The sequence below is a fragment of the Portunus trituberculatus genome, chromosome 40 (assembly GCF_017591435.1).
Source record: "Portunus trituberculatus isolate SZX2019 chromosome 40, ASM1759143v1, whole genome shotgun sequence".
Taxonomy (NCBI): domain Eukaryota; kingdom Metazoa; phylum Arthropoda; class Malacostraca; order Decapoda; family Portunidae; genus Portunus; species Portunus trituberculatus.
This window is the reverse complement of record NC_059294.1, coordinates 10,915,104-10,927,603: the sequence shown is the minus strand read 5'-3', so window position 1 is coordinate 10,927,603 and position 12,500 is coordinate 10,915,104. Positions and strand designations below refer to the sequence as shown.

Genomic DNA, 12,500 nt, shown 5'->3' with positions numbered 1-12,500 from the left:
GGGGTGATGTGCAGCAAACTATCTGTCAGGCCATGTTGGCGCGCGTGGTATGTGTAGCGTTTGGCACTGCAGTACGAGAGTCTCTCCCCTCCCCCCGGCACCATGCATCCCGACCCTCCTGCCAGCCTGGGCCTCGACACGACATTTATCAGATATCGCCTTGTCAAATCGTTCCTGCCATTTCTTTCAGTGATAGGGTCTTTCGAGAAGGTAGTTGGGAGGCGTGAGCGTGCGTGTGTGTGTCTTTTGAGTGTCTGTGCGGCGTGCGGTGATGAGAAAGGTGTGTGAGTAAGGTCAGGATGCGGGGTTTGTGTTTTGACCGACGTGGTGTTCCAACTGATTTCAGGGGATGAATCTAATTAGGAAGAGAGGTTGAACTGACATTGGTGGCATTGTTTAGGTCGATCACAATTTACAGTGCCAGTAAAATTGGTAGATTGGCGTTAGAAGACTTGTCGCCAGCCTCCCATAGTATGCATTGCGGAGGGAAGGGAGATAAGAGAGGGAGAATGGGAAGTAAAGGGTTGGTTTATGAACTAACGCCTTCGCCCCTCCTGCCTCTTCTGGTCACGTGTGAGTTCCTACATTCGAATCGCGACAAAGGCCACACTCACATACATACCTTAGCGGAAAAATGGTTAATTCTTATTTTATTGATGTTTTTTCACTTTTTAACCCTTTGACTTGTCACTGTGATTCATTCTTATTTGTATTCTTTTTTATGTTTAGTTTTTATCTTCTTTTTTCTGTACCTGTCCGTGGTTGACATTCAAATACGCCAATGTTAAATGTCAAATGGCGACAGGGCACATTTTCTCCCTTTTATTAATAGATTAAGCGTGTTAGGTCCTTTTTTTTTGTCTTTATTATTTCTGTTATCTAATTATTTGTGTATTTGTTTATTTGATCTTTTAAGTCAGTGCGTCTGGTCGGCAGAATGATCATATACACGAGTGAAAAAAATAATATTAATGAGTTAATATTATTCGGCAAAGGAATGTGTGTGTGTGTGTGTGTGTGTGTGTGTGTGTGTGTGTGTGTGTGTGTGTGTGTGTGTGTGTGGTGACGACGGGGTGCCAGGGTGATGTGCACATAGGAGCATCTGAGGGCGCGGCGTGGGGCAGTCAGGCAGAAGCAGGTGATTAATGACACGGTGTCACATAAACGACTTAATCAGATGTAATAACCCCTCCAGACGGCGTGAGTAAGGGAGGGAGAGGGGGAAGGAAGGAAGGGAAAGGGTGATAGTGAGGGGAGCAGCAGATATGGATAAAGTCAATCTCGGCATCCAATCAGCTGTTGAGTTGGAGATCACGTGACCAACTGCGCTCGAGGACCAGCCAATCAGTGACACGGATCATTTGACGTGAAGAGCCAATGATTGACCGACAGATTAGCTCGCTCCTGCCGGCAACAATTGATTGGGTTCTGGGGAAGGGCTGTAAGGGTGAGTTCCCCGTCAGAGGGAGGCGCCGTAACCAGCCTTATGGGAGTCCTCGCAGAGACGCCCCTCCCTCGACCCCGCTATTCCGGCATCGTGGGATCGCTCGGGGCTGTGATAAAGTGGCCTCTAACATTTTTACGTTTAGTTAATTAACGTGAGGTGGATCACTGTAAAGGTCGCATGGTTTGATCTGGATTTGAAAGCTGCTAATTGTGTTAATGATAATAATTATGTATGTGCGTGCCTGCGTGCGTGCGTGCCTTGGTAAGAGAGTTTGATAATGGTTATGGTACTGTTGATGATAAAGGGTTATGCATTTTGGTTGTTGTTATTGTTTTATTAAAGTAGTTCTTGAAGTAGTAGTTGTAGTAGCAGCAGCACCACAACAACAACAGTAGTAGTAGTAGTAGTAGTAGTAGTAGTAGTAGCAGGAGCAGCAGCAGTGGTAGCAGTAGTAGTAGAGGTAGCAGGTGGTGGTAAGTGGTAGTAGTCATTGTGGTCGTCGTAATAATGATGGTTATAGTAGTAGAAGTAGTAGTGGTAGTCGTGGTAATGGTAGTGAAGGTAATGACGGTAATGGTCTCAGCGTCATTTACATCTGGCGGAAATGACGATTGTGGTCAAGAGGGCGAGTGGTGGCGAGTGAGTTTCCCTCCTCTCCCTCTCCCTCTCTTTCTCTCTTCCTCTCATCTTTTCCTACCCCCTTGGTCACCTGTCACATTATCCTAACCCTCCCCTCTCCTCCCTCTCTTTATCGCACTTCTCCTTCCCCAGCTCCCATCAATCTCTCTCTCTCTCTCTCTCTCTCTCTCTCTCTCTCTCTCTCTCTCTGAGTCAGCCACGCCAATTTTGTTTTTTATTACTTCTTTTTGCCTTCATGTCTGTCTGCCTCTCGTTCTTTATATTCTTTTCTTTCCGTCCATCCATCCTTTCCTCCCCTCATTCCCTTCATCATTCTTTCTCCTGTCTGTCTGTCCTTCATCATATTCTCTCTCTCTCTCTCTCTCTCTCTCTCTCTCTCTCTCTCTCTCTCTCTCTCTCTCTCTCTCTCTCTCTCTCTCTCTTCCCCCCCGCCTCCACCATATGTTGTTTGCCTCATGGCTTCCCTGTACACACAAAGAGACGCCTCGGTTTGTTTACCCACCGCTGCCAGACGCACGAAAGTTGGTTCACGAATTCAATTTTCAAATTACATGGTCGCTTGAATAGAAAGGTAATTATTTATATTTTGTCAAGGGGTTTTTGTTCCTCAGCCAAGCGGCGGTATTTTTCAATCGTGGCTCGGGAGATGATAATTGCGGATGTATTTATAAGGTAGAGGAATTAACGTTTATTTTCTCTATTTCTTTACTTATTTTTGTTTGGGAATTTCTTGTTATGTGTAGTGTGTTCGTTAGGTTTTTGGAAAGCCTTGTGTGTGTGTGTGTGTGTGTGTGTGTGTGTGTGTGTGTGTGTGTGTGTGTGTGTGTGTGTGTGAACGCCACGTGGTGAGCAAACAGGGAGGAAGAGGAAGAAGAGGAGGAGGACGACAAGGCAAAGAGAGGGCTTAGACTATACTATAGACATAGAGGAAAGAAATTTACTGTATTTTCAAACACCCCGCCAGAATACCACTACCAACAACTACCAACACGCATAACTTATAACAATCTATGCACAGTTCCCACCACAATCTATGCATTGTTCCCCCATCACAAGGAGAAAGAGTAACAAAGGTAGTAATAAGAGAATAACAAGAACACCGCGACCTTTTGTGTAATGCAGCATATCTTGGTGTTGGCGGTCTGTTTTGGTCCCGGCGTGCACAACCTGTCCCCGCCTTGCACGATTCCCCTGCCTCCTTATCTTCGTATTATCAGCGCCGCCCTAACTGTGCTGCACGGACGCGTTAATTCCTGTGGGATTAATGAGAGAGAGAGAGAGAGAGAGAGAGAGAGAGATATTTTCCTTGCGTCGTGCATTTTACAAGTTATAATTAAAATGCACTTTTTTTTATCAGATGTGCAAAAATGTAACCAGACATATTACTCTCTCTCTCTCTCTCTCTCTCTCTCTCTCTCTCTCTCTCTCTCTCTCTCTCTCTCCAGTCAGTCAGTTAGTCGGTGCGTGCGTTAGTGTCTGGCCGGGGACTAAAACATGCCTTTGATAAGGAAAAAAAAAAAATCTCAATGAGACGAATAAATAATCCTTGAATATGCAGCGACAGATATTCACTCAGAAAATCTACGTCACATAAGAACTTCTGTGTGTGTGTGTGTGTGTGTGTGTGTGTGTGTGTGTGTGTGTGTGTGTGTGTGCGTGCGTGCGTGCGATTTATGGTCCTGTCATGATAATATTGCATGTTCGCCAATTAAAAAAAAGAAGAGTCAAACTTCCACTGCTGAGAGAGAGAGAGAGAGAGAGAGAGAGAGAGAGAGAGAGTGGCCAGAGGGAGTTTTGGTTGGCAGGTTGGCGGGGTGATAGGGAAATAATTTAGCGACTCACGTGTATTTGGTGGGTGAGAGGTGGTGATATGGGGGGTGAGGGAGAGGGTGAGGGTGAGGGTGAGGGTGTAGGAAGGGAAGAGGAGGGTGAAGCGTCGCACATGTGTTTGTTTGCAAGCAAGAAAGTGAATGTTGTGGTGTTTGTGATGGCTTCCTTCCTTCCTTCCTTTGTATATATCTATCTTCCTTTCTTTTCTCTTCTTTCTTTCTTCTCTTCTTTCCTCCCTTGCTTCGCTTTCGTTATTCCTTCCTTCCTTCCTTTCTTTCTTTCTTTCTTTCTTTGTATGTATCTATCTTCCTTTCTTTTCTTTCTTTCTTTCTTCCGCCCCTCCTTTCTTTCCTTCCTTGCTTCGCTTTCGTGTTTTTTCTTCCTTTCCTTTATCTTTTTCTTTCTTTTCCATCTTTTGTATTTTTTATCCTTTGCTTGTTTATATCTTTAGTTATTTTCGTTTACATCATTTGCTAACTTTTTTTTATTTTTCTTTCTTTTTTCCCTTTCTCTTTCTTCCCTCTCACTTTACATTTTCTTAATCTCGTTTTCCTTACTTTTCTATTTCCTTTCATTTTCCTCCTTTACATTCCCTCCGTTAATTTCCTGTTCTCTCTCTCTCTCTCTCTCTCTCTCTCTCTCTCTCTCTCTCTCTCTCTCTCTCTCTCTCTCTCTCTCTCTCTCTCTCTCGCTTTAAATCTTTCTCCCTGCTTTCCACCACCTTGCTTCTCAATCCCCTCCTTTCCTTCTTCCCTCCTTCTCTTCATTCACTCTCCCTCCTCCCACTCTTTCCCTTCCTCACTCTCCCTCCTCACTAGATGTTCTTCCCGGCGCAGGTGTTGGTGTTAGATGTTTCATTAATTTATTTATGAAACATTTGTCGCAATACTTCACGAATTGTATTTATAATTTGGCTTCAGTTCCGTGTTCTTTTTTTTCTTTCATTTCCTTTCCTTGCGGTCTTCTTCTTCTTCTTCTTCTTCTTCTTCTTCTTATTATTATTATTATTATTATTATTATTATTATTATGGAAGTATGTTGCCTATGTGTGTGTGTGTGTGTGTGTGTGTGTGTGTGTGTGTGTGTGTTTGTTTGTGTGTAGATTTATTGGTTTGTTCAATCGCATGTGTCTTGTTCCCCCTCTTTTTTTTTTTTCTCGCAAACATTAATGTCACGAATTCGGTTGTGTAATTCTCTCTCTCTCTCTCTCTCTCTCTCTCTCTCTCTCTCTCTCTCTCTCTCTCTCTCTCTCTCTCTCTCTCTCTCTCTCTCTCTCTCTCTCTCTCACATTTCCCTCTACTTTTTTTTTCATTCCCAAACCGGCCTACAACATTCCTTAACCTCCCTCCTCCTCCTCCTCCTCCTCCTCCTCCTCCTCCTCCTCCTCCTCCTCGCAGTGCTATTTTATTTAACCCTTGGGAATCATGTGCCCGTGTTTGATGGGAGGAACAGGGAGAGAGATACACTTCGTCCCTTGTCAAATATATTCACACGCCAGGCCAGACTGCTGTAAGGGAGGCGAGGGGAGGGAGGTCTGAAGGGGAGACAGAGAGAGGGGAGAGAACAGGAGGGGAGGCGTGTGTGATTGTTTGAGGGGAGAGTGACAGGGAGGGAGAGGGAGAGGAGGGAGTGCAAGGGTGTGTTTGTGTGTGTGTAAATGGAGGTGAGAGAGAGAGAGAGAGAGAGAGAGAGAGAGAGAGAGAGAGAGAGAGAGAGAGAGAGAGACCAAACAGATATAGGAAAGGAAACGATGAGGTGTGTGTGTGTGTGTGTGTGTGTGTGGTTATCTATCCGTCTGTCTGTCTGTCTGTCTTCTGTTTGTCTGTCTGACTGATGTCCTTCATCACAAAACACACACACACACACACACACACACACACACACACACACACACACACACACACACACACACACAACAGACAGGCGTTCATTATCCTATTTTTAAAATTATTAATGCACAAAAAAATAAGTGGATAAGAGCGTTTGTATAACACACACACACACACACACACACACACACACACACACACACACACAGGCAGCACGTGTTCGTTTCCCTAACCAAGAGCAGACACACGACATGGAAATAGATGAGTGGACGGCCCTATTGTCCCTGCCGTGTGTGTGTGTGTGTGTCGAGGGTGGTGGTGGTGGTGGTGGTGGTGGTGAAGTTAGTGGCATTTCGATTGGTAGTTAAGCGTTGAGGGGGAAGATAAAAGGACGAGTAGGACGAGGAGGAGAAGGGAGGGAGGGAGGGAGGGAGTGGGTGAGGGCATTGTGGTAAGGATGAGAGACGTTGGGAAGTCTGTTGTTGGTGGTTGTAGTGGTGGAGGTGGTGGTGGTGGTGGTGGTGGTGGTGAAAGTTGTATTGTTGTTGTTGGTAGTGGTGGTGGTGGTTGAGGAGGGTGTGGTTTAGATAAGTGGTGATGATAAAGTAGTGCTAATTATTATTGTTCGTTAATGATGTTGTTGGTGGTGTTGGTAATGGTTCTGGTGACGACTACAATAATGGTGGTGGTGGTGGTGGTGGTGATAAGTTTTAAGTTGTAATAATAGATTTTACAAAGTTTTAAACACACAGCAAACTCATTATGTAGTGTACCTCTTACTAATCTAAAAAAAAATAAAAATAATAATGTAATAATAAAATAAAAGCAAACACGCCACAGCACTCACGCCACAGCACTCTTAGAAAAACGTTTAGTATGAGATAGGACAAAAAGACAAAAAAAAACGTATCATCCGGAGCTGTATCTGTATAGGAGTTGAGTGTATTGATACGTTTCGATTTGGCAATGTGTTGAGTAAAGATGAAAAAAAAAAACCCTGCTATTTCATCACAATTATTTCCAAAGGCCTCGAGTATGATAAGGCTGGTTCTCAAGAGTGCTTCTCCTTTTAGTAATATAGAAATCTAGTCATTTTATCGCTAGAAACCTAAAAAAAAAAAAAAAACAGCTTGATGTAGAGCAGCTGGAATGTAGTAAAGGTGCGGAAAGGAAGTGTTTCAGAATGCAGTGGTGGTGGTGGTGGTGGAGGTGGTGGTAAATTTCAACATATTTAATAATAATTGTGTTTTTTTTTTCTTCTTGTCGGGCATTGCTTAAACTTAATCCTTTCCTCCTACTTTGCCCTACGGTCTCTCTCTCTCTCTCTCTCTCTCTCTCTCTCTCTCTCTCTCTCTCTCTCTCTCTCTCTCTCTCTCTCTCTCTCTCTCACTAACATGCTTAATGGGGCAGATATGAAAAAAAATAAAAGAATTAAAGAGAGAGAGAGAGAGAGAGAGAGAGAGAGAGAGAGAAGAAAAAAAAGGAGGGAAGCGTTTACTAATCTTAAGCATCGAGAGAGAGAGAGAGAGAGAGAGAGAGAGAGAGAGAGAGAGAGAGAGAGAGAGAGAGAGAGAGAGAATGGGGTGGGGTGAGGAGGGGGTAGATAAAGGGAGAGGCGCACCAACTATCCCCAGACGGAAGGGTGAGAATAGCTTGCCTTGCCTCTCCCTCCTCTCCCTCTCTCCCTCTCTCCCTCCCCCTCACAGCTTTTAATTGGGGCGAAGCTGAATACACTCCGATGATCAGCTGAGTGGAAAGACGGCAGAAGGGTGGAAATGGCGTGTGTGTGTGTGTGTGTGTGTGTGTGTGTGTGTGTGTGTGTGTGTGTGTGTGTGTGTGTGTGTGTTTAAGAGAGAGAGAGAGAGAGAGAGAGAGAGAGAGAGAGAGAGAGAGCAGGAGGTGGATCGCTTGGGGTAAGGGAGCGCTGCGGGGAGGGGGAGACAGGAAGTTTATGAGAGAGAGAGAGAGAGAGAGAGAGAGAGAGAGAGAGAGAGTAGTAGTAGTAGTATATATATATATATATATATATATATATATATATATATATATATATATATATATATATATATATATATATATTAGCACAAATATCTAGCGAAGGTTGATTTTTAGTTATGTAACTGCTGCAAGGGGTGTATATCTATATATTTATATATATATATATATATATATATATATATATATATAGCAGCAGTTACATAACTAAAAATCAACGTTCGCTAGATATTTGTACCCTAACACACACACACACACACACACACACACACACACAAGCACTAAGCACAGTGTCCTTATCTTTATAGGTCCGTGTTAGTGGCGACAGAAGGCACCTCCTCCCGCTGGCCGTGACGTAAGTACATCTCTTCGATTCTCGTGTCCGTCTCGTAAGCTTGTAAACGTTTTATTCTCACGTAAGCAGTAGTTTCAAAGCCTCTCCTTCCCTCCCTCCCTCCTGACTACTCGGCTTCTTAGGGCTGGTTTCTTTTTCTCAGTTGTAGTTACATAAGAACGTAACGTAAGGAGGGTTTCAAGAGTCATCAGGGCAAGGTCTACACACATGACGGTCCCTAATGTAGAGTATTAGTTGATCTGTCGTTAGAAATGTGAAAATACTCTTGAAAAGTTCACAGAAATTATTAATCATTTTTCTTCTCAATCATGTTTTTTTTTCTTATTTTTTATATTTTTTTTTTACCATTGGAATTAGGTTAGGTTAAGTTAGATTATGTTATGTTAGGTTGAATTAGGTTAATTGAAGAAGGTGTTGTTCTTCCCTCTCCTCTCTCTTCCTTCCCCCTCTCCCTTTCTTCGCATTCCCCTTCTCCCTCTTTGGTATTCCCTCCTCCTCTTCGTGTTTCGTGTCTTTGTGTGTGTGTGTGTGTGTGTGTGTGTGTGTGTGTGTGTGTGTGTGTGTGTGTGTGTTCCTCGTATTAGTATTATTTTTTTCTTCTTAGTATTCTTATTGTTCTTGCTTTGTCTTCTTCTTCTCTTCTATTTCTTCTTTTTTCTCCTCCTCCCCCCCTCCTCCTCCTCCTCCTCCTCCTCCTCCTCCTCCTCCTCCTCCTCCTCCTCCTCCTCCTCCTCCTCCTCCTACTACTACTACTACTACTACTACTACTACTCACTTTGTCATCGTTATGTTATTTTTCTTCCTCATTTTCTTTTCATTCGTTTTCTTTTCTTTTGTTTTTGTGCGTAGCATTCAGAAATATTTTGTTAACACGAACGTGACTCTCTTGTCTCTTTACTTTTTCTCTCTCTATTTTCTCTTTTCTTTTTATACATTCTCTCTCTCTCTCTCTCTCTCTCTCTCTCTCTCTCTCTCTCTCTCTCTCTCTCTCTCTCTCTCTCTCTCTCTCTTTACTTCTTTTCTTTTTTGTCTTATTATTTTTCTTACTTTTTATTTGTTTTGTCTTTATGTTTTGTTCGTCTCAGAATCATGATATTGTTATTTCCCGGATATGTCTCTCTCTCTCTCTCTCTCTCTCTCTCTCTCTCTCTCTCTCTCTCTCTCTCTCTCTCTCTCTCTCTCTCTCTCTCTCACCAATTAATTTTTGTCCTCCATTTTCTTACATATCAAAAATTTATTCTTGAGGTTTCATTTACTGTTTCTCTCTCTCTCTCTCTCTCTCTCTCTCTGCGTCGTAATCTTATCTGACATGACGTCCGTTGAAAAAAAAAGAAAAAGAAAACTAATCAGCTTAACTTTTTTTTCTAAACGTTTTTCTAACTTTGCTTATCATCCGAATCCTTTTTAACTTCATTTTTACTCACACTTATTATTATTTTTTTTTCTCTCTTATTCCTCTCCTCTCTTCCTGGTTTATCTTCTGCTTCACGGCTATTTTCAATCCAATCAGAATTTGCATCTAACCATTTATACAAAGTTAGTCAGATGAAACTCGCCTCAACTTCCTTTATTTACATTGAGATTAGAATTTTCACCATTTTTCTCTCTCTCCCATCCTCCTTTTCCTCCTCCTCCTCCTCCTCCTCCTCCTCCTCCTCCTCAATGATGAAATTATATTCTCTTCATAATCATTATTCTTTATTAATTTTGCGGGCCAAGCCTGTTGAGGAGTGGGTTTGCTTGTGTTGCGTTAAGTGACGGGGGGAGAAGGAAGTGTGTGTGTGTGTGTGTGTGTGTGTGTGTGTGTGTGTGTGTGTGTCATGGCTGGTGCATGTGACAATCAAGTCATTGTGTGTGTGTGTGTGTGTGTGTGTGTGTGTGTAGGCAGACAGGGAATGTAGCTGTGCTTGTATTATTATTATTATTATTATTATTATTATTATTATTATTATTATTATTATTATTATTAGTTGTTGTTGTAGTAGTAGTAGGAGTAATAGTAGTAGTAGTAGGAGTAGTAGTAGTAGTAGTAGTAGTAGTAGTAGTAGTAGTAGTAGTAGTAGTAGTGGGAGGAGGAGGAGGAAGAGGAGGAGCAGGAGAAGGAGTAGTAATAGTAGTAGTAGTAGTAGTAGTAGGAGGAGGAGGAGGAGGAGGAGGAGGAGTAGTAGTAGTATTGCTCAGTTAGTCACTACATTATTCCAATTAGTTTATTTGTGTGTGTGTGTGTGTGTGTGTGAGAGAGAGAGAGAGAGAGAGAGAGAGAGAGAGAAAGAGTGAGTCCATTGCATGTTTGTATTTTTTTTCCTTTTTTCCCCCTCCCACTGCATGCAATTACTTCCTAGGGTTCACACACACACACACACACACACACACACACACACACACACACACACACACACACACACACACACACAGGGTGGAGTGGAGGACGGGTGAGTGGAGTGGAGGGGAAGAGAATAAATGGACTTTTATTAGTGTGTGCTTGGGTTTCGCGCACCCTGAATTCTCTCTCTCTCTCTCTCTCTCTCTCTCTCTCTCTCTCTCTCTCTCTCTCTCTCTCTCTCTCTCTCTCTCTCTCTCTGTGCTATCGAAGAAATATTATTCTAACATTACCACTCAAATTCTCTCTCTCTCTCTCTCTCTCTCTCTCTCTCTCTCTCTCTCTCTCTCTCTCTCTCTCTCTCTCTCTCTCCTCCCTCTAATACCCTTTCAAATGATGCCTCACTGCACACCACCTCCCTCCACAACCTTCCACAGCTCCTCTCTCTCTCTCTCTCTCTCTCTCTCTCTCTCTCTCTCTCTCTCTCGCTAATAACACGTTTGGAGGGGTCTCAAAAGTTGTATCTCGCGGGGCAGTGTTATCTGAGGGAAGGTTAGGTTAAAAGTTGATCTAATTCATTTAAACCCTGGAGTAAAGTAAGGCTACTCCGCCCCTCCTCCACCTCCCGCCGCCCACTAGAGGTCTGATAAGAAAGAGATACAAAGGAAGAGGAAGGCAGGAAAGAATTGCGTTTTGTAAAATGGAGGAAAGTGATAGAACAAGAAAGGGATAGAAAATGCAGGAGGAGAAGAGAGGGAAGGAATTGATTTGGGTGAAGGAGGAGGAAGAAGAGGAGAGAGAGGGAGGGGGAGAAAGAACGCGGGAAGGAATTAAGAAGGAGGAGGAGGAGGAGGAGGATCAGGATGGTGAGGAGAATGTGATAGGGCAAGGAAGAGCTGGAGAAGAACGAGGAACAAGGAGGAGGAGGAGGAGAAGGAGAAAGGGAAATGAGCGATATAATAAGGATAAGGGGAAGGAAGATTGACGGAACAAGGGAATAGGAGAAGGAAGGAGGGAAGGAATGAAAAAAAGAGGATTAAGATAACGAGAGAGGTAAAAATAAAGCAATGAGTTGTAGGAGGAGGAAGAAAAGAAGGAAAATCAGGAAGAATGAAGAAGAATACAAAGAAAAATGAAGGAATGGAGGAGATGGAAGACAACAAGAAACACCGGCAGAGGAAGGATAAGTGAATAATGAGAGGAACAAGAGAGACATAAAAGAAGGGAAACAAATTAATAAAGAGAAAGCGGAAATAAAAATGAAATGCAGAAAAGAACAAGGAAATAAAGAAAAGTGGGTGGAAAACAGAGGAAAAAGAAATAAGATAGAAGAAAGACATCAAGAGAAAACCACATAGAAGAAAACAAGGCAGAGAAGGAAGAGATAAAAGAGAGGAGAAGGAGGAGGAGGAGGAAAAGGAAAAGGGACAAAGGAGGAGAAAAAAACAAGATAGATAAGAAATAGATTAGAAAAAGAAAAAAATAAAGTTAGATGAGGAGAGAGAGAGAGAGAGAGAGAGAGAGAGAGACGCCCCTTCATGCTTGGTGAGGGGCGGGCCAAGCTCCATCGGGCCCCGCGGAGTAGTACCATTGGGGGGAACGCTCAATCATCCACCACAAATTAATGATATACATTTCGAACAGAGTAATGGTGAGAGAGAGAGAGAGAGAGAGAGAGAGAGAGAGAGAGCGTGTGTTGGAGAGGGTGAGAGGGAGAGAGTGGGGAAGGAGGGACAGTAATCCAATTAAGTGTGTTTACGTGAGAATCATTCCGGCTCTCTCTCTCTCTCTCTCTCTCTCTCTCTCTCTCTCTCTCTCTCTCTCTCACCTTCTTCCTTCCTGTCCTTCGGCTTTTTCTTTTTCTCTTGCACTTTTCTCATCTTTCGTCCTTGTCCTCACTTTTAGTCGATACACACTCTCTCTCTCTCTCTCTCTCTCTCTCTCTCTCTCTCTCTCTCTCTCTCTCTCTCTCTCTCTCTCTCTCTCTCTCTAACTGTTGATGTATTCTTTACTGAGCGTCTCAGTTAAAAAAAAGGCGCCAAACAAAAGAAGTGTATCGATGTACACAAGGAAGTTGGTGGGTGG

The 12,500-nt window shown here is 43.1% G+C and overlaps 1 protein-coding gene across 3 annotated transcripts in view; it reads left to right on the top strand.

Moving 5' to 3' along the window:
* The window catches only part of LOC123516347 (trithorax group protein osa-like), a 76,747-nt gene that overhangs the window by 18,384 nt on the left and 45,863 nt on the right, over nt 1-12,500 (top strand). For 2 of the 3 annotated variants that reach the window (XM_045275620.1, XM_045275623.1), the window contains one exon: nt 8,049-8,095. The exons of the other annotated variant lie outside the window; for it this stretch is intronic. The gene's annotated coding sequence lies outside the window, so the exon portion shown is untranslated. The remainder of the gene's footprint in view (nt 1-8,048; nt 8,096-12,500) is intronic. 3 annotated transcript variants of the gene reach the window in all.